Consider the following 3,091-nt stretch of genomic DNA (forward strand, 5'->3'; position numbering starts at 1 on the left):
ATACAAGCTAATCAGGTTGGAAACAGTCCGTGTCCCTCATGGGGCTCACAGTCTTAATCTCCGTTATTACAGATGAGGTAACTGAGGTACAGAGAAGCTAGGTGACTTGCCCAAGGTCACCCAGCAGGCAAGTGACGGAGCCCGGGTTAGAACCCAGGTCCTCGGCCTCCCAGGCCTGGGCTTTTTCCCTAGGCCCCGTTCAGGATTTGCCCGAGTGAAAGTCAATCGGTCAGTCGTACTTATTGAGCGCTTACTGTGTGCAGAGCACTGAACTAAGCGCTTGGGAGAATACGACATAATAAAACGGACACATTCCTTGCCCACAATAAGCTTACAGTCTAGAGTAAATGAAGAGTTTCATTTCTCTGTAATCCTTGTACCACTTGGGTTGTCTGCCTTGACATTAAGTGCCATATCTTCCCCCTTCTTGACTGCGAGCCCGTTGTTGGGTAGGGATTGTCTCTATCTCTTGCCGAATTGTACTTTCCAAGCGCTTAGTACAGTGCTCTGCACACAGTAAGCGCTCAATGAATAACAGTGTTAAGAGGCGGTATAGATGCTGCCTTTTTAAAGGGGAATTTGATCTTCTGTGACCACATCACCGAGCTCCGTGGAGTTCGTTTGCATTTTATTTTTAATGCTACTTGTGAAGCGCTTACTATGCGCCAGGCACTGTTCTAAGCGCTGGGGTAGATACAAGGTCATCAGGTTGGACACAATCCTTGTCGCACGTGGGGCTCACAGTCGTAATCCCCGTTTTCCAGATGAGGGAACTGAGGCCCAGAGAAGCGAAGTGACCCACCCGAGATCCCACAGCAGACACGTGGCGGGGTGGGACTAGAACCCAGGTCCTTCTGACTCCCGGGCCCTGGCTCTAACCACTAGACCTCGCTGCTCCTCACAGACGTCTCTGTGGTGTTTGGTTCAGCACAGTGTTCGTCCCGCCTGACCCACCTTGAATTTGTAAATCATTGCCTCTTTTTCTTTTCCTCCATCCCCTCCCCTAACATCGGAGCGGGATCCTCCATCCTGTAAAATGGAGATTAACCTTTCTGAGCCCGTGAAGGGGGAGCTCTTTGAAGCACGCCGATCGAAAAGGGGACCGCGAGAGGAAACGGCCCCATTGCAGCATTCTCCCAGCCTCGGGTCGGGGGCCCCGACATTCGTTTTTTAGCCAAGTTCGCCCGCGCCCCTTTTCCCACAGGAAGGCGGCCGGGTTGGGGCGTGGTGCCGGTCAGGCCCCTTCGAAACCCCTCGGAAGCTCCGGCACGATAAAGCAGCATCTTTGAGGCCGAAGCCGAATGCCGCCGCGACCGACCGGGCCAAAACCAAACAAATCCTCCACGTGCCACAGGCTCCATTTGAAAAACCCGCGATCGAGTGTCTAAGGGAGGTCTAAGGGCCTGCCGCAAATTCGCACCTTTGTCTAAACACACAACTGGCTGACTTGCCCTCCTGTGTCCGTTTCGGTAACGCTGCTCTAAGAAGCGGCTGTCTCCCGGTTTTTTAAAGCCTTTTTTCCTCCTTTTAGCGGGTCAATAAGACAGAGGGGGCACTTTATCGAACTGGCACCTGAGCCAAAGTTAACTTGAGCCGATATCGTTCTGCCTTCCTACCCTAAGTAGTCCCCCTTTGCCAAAGAGCAGCTAATTGGACCCAAAGGGCAAATCCATCCGAGATTTACAATCGGGCCAGGGTTGCACAACGCAAGAACTGTTACTAGATCCCTTCGATCCTATAAGTCGCAGACTAGATAGCCAAAGTTGCCTCCCTTCCCTTCACTCCTCTGCCTAGCTGCATCGTCGCGCTTCCAGCAGTTTCATTTTCTTTCCTCGTCACGGTTGGAATAGTCTTATTTACACACACGCGTAGGACGAAAGTAATGCCTTTCTACGAATTTGTATTTATGCGTTCCTCGTCGCTCTGTATTCACGTCTTAGTTTTCTGTGTCCATTCTCTTACTGTAAGTACTGTACAACCTTTGAAGTGTTACACGGCCGTTTTGAGTTTATGTGCCTGCTAGTTATGCAATAAACAGGCTCTGGAAAAATGTTTGGAGTGACATTTAAATCCTCGCTCACCCGCACGCACACCACCCGTTCGTTCGGGTCTGAACGGAATCGGTCTACGTCCTAGCCCCGGCTCTTTCCGCTAGGCCGCGCGGCCTCTCGGCTTTTCACCCACGTGGCCTTCGGTATTCCGAGCAGATCGGTTCTTCCAGTCCGATCCACCCGAGGATCGCAAATCCTTGCCGCGAATGGTTTTCTTCCTCAGGGGGAAACCAAGACTGTGGCGTGAGGGAGAGGGAAGGTCCCCCGTCCTCGGGGGTGGGACCTGAAGCCGGCTGGGGGGTGTTGGAACCTCAACCCGAGACGCGGCTGGAGGTGGGCGGGCTCGGCTGAAGGCCTTCGGGTCGAAGGGAAAGTCAGCAAAGTCCGCTGTCGATTTAGGCGACTTCAATCAGTCAGTCGATCGTTTTTATTGAGCCCTTACTGTGGGCAGAGCACCGTGCTACGCGCTTGGGAGAGTCCAATATCACAGAGTTGGTAGATACGCTCCCTGCCCACGATGAGCTTACAGTCTAGAGGGGGAGACAGGCGTGAAGAGAAATAAATTAGGGATACGAACATGAGTGCTGTGGGGCTGAGGAGGGAAGGGGAGGTGGAGAAAGGGGTCAAATCCGAGCTGAAGGCGACGCAGAAGGGAGTGGGGGAAGAGGGAAAGAAGGCTTAGTCAGGGAAGGCCTCTTGGAGGAGAGGGGCCTCCAATAAGGCTTTGAAGGAGGAGAGAGTGACTTCCTGCTATTTCAACTCTCTCCTTCACCTAAATTCAGTGCTTTTAGGCACCGTTAGCTACGGTTAAACAGACGCGGCCGGCAGAATATTTTTTTACGGCATTTAAGCGCTTACTACGTGCCGGCTAAGCAGTCTCTACAGACCGTCGGACGGACCCGAGTCCTATGACATCAATCAAGCTACTTTTCCCCAGATTTACTCCAAGTCGACAGACGAACCTCCTGGGCCGCCCTGGGGAAAAACTCACAGCTTGAGGGGTCCTAAAATGGTGACAGCAATGAAAATCTTTTCCCAAG

This window comes from Ornithorhynchus anatinus, chromosome 21, assembly GCF_004115215.2.
Source record: "Ornithorhynchus anatinus isolate Pmale09 chromosome 21, mOrnAna1.pri.v4, whole genome shotgun sequence".
Classification (NCBI taxonomy): domain Eukaryota; kingdom Metazoa; phylum Chordata; class Mammalia; order Monotremata; family Ornithorhynchidae; genus Ornithorhynchus; species Ornithorhynchus anatinus.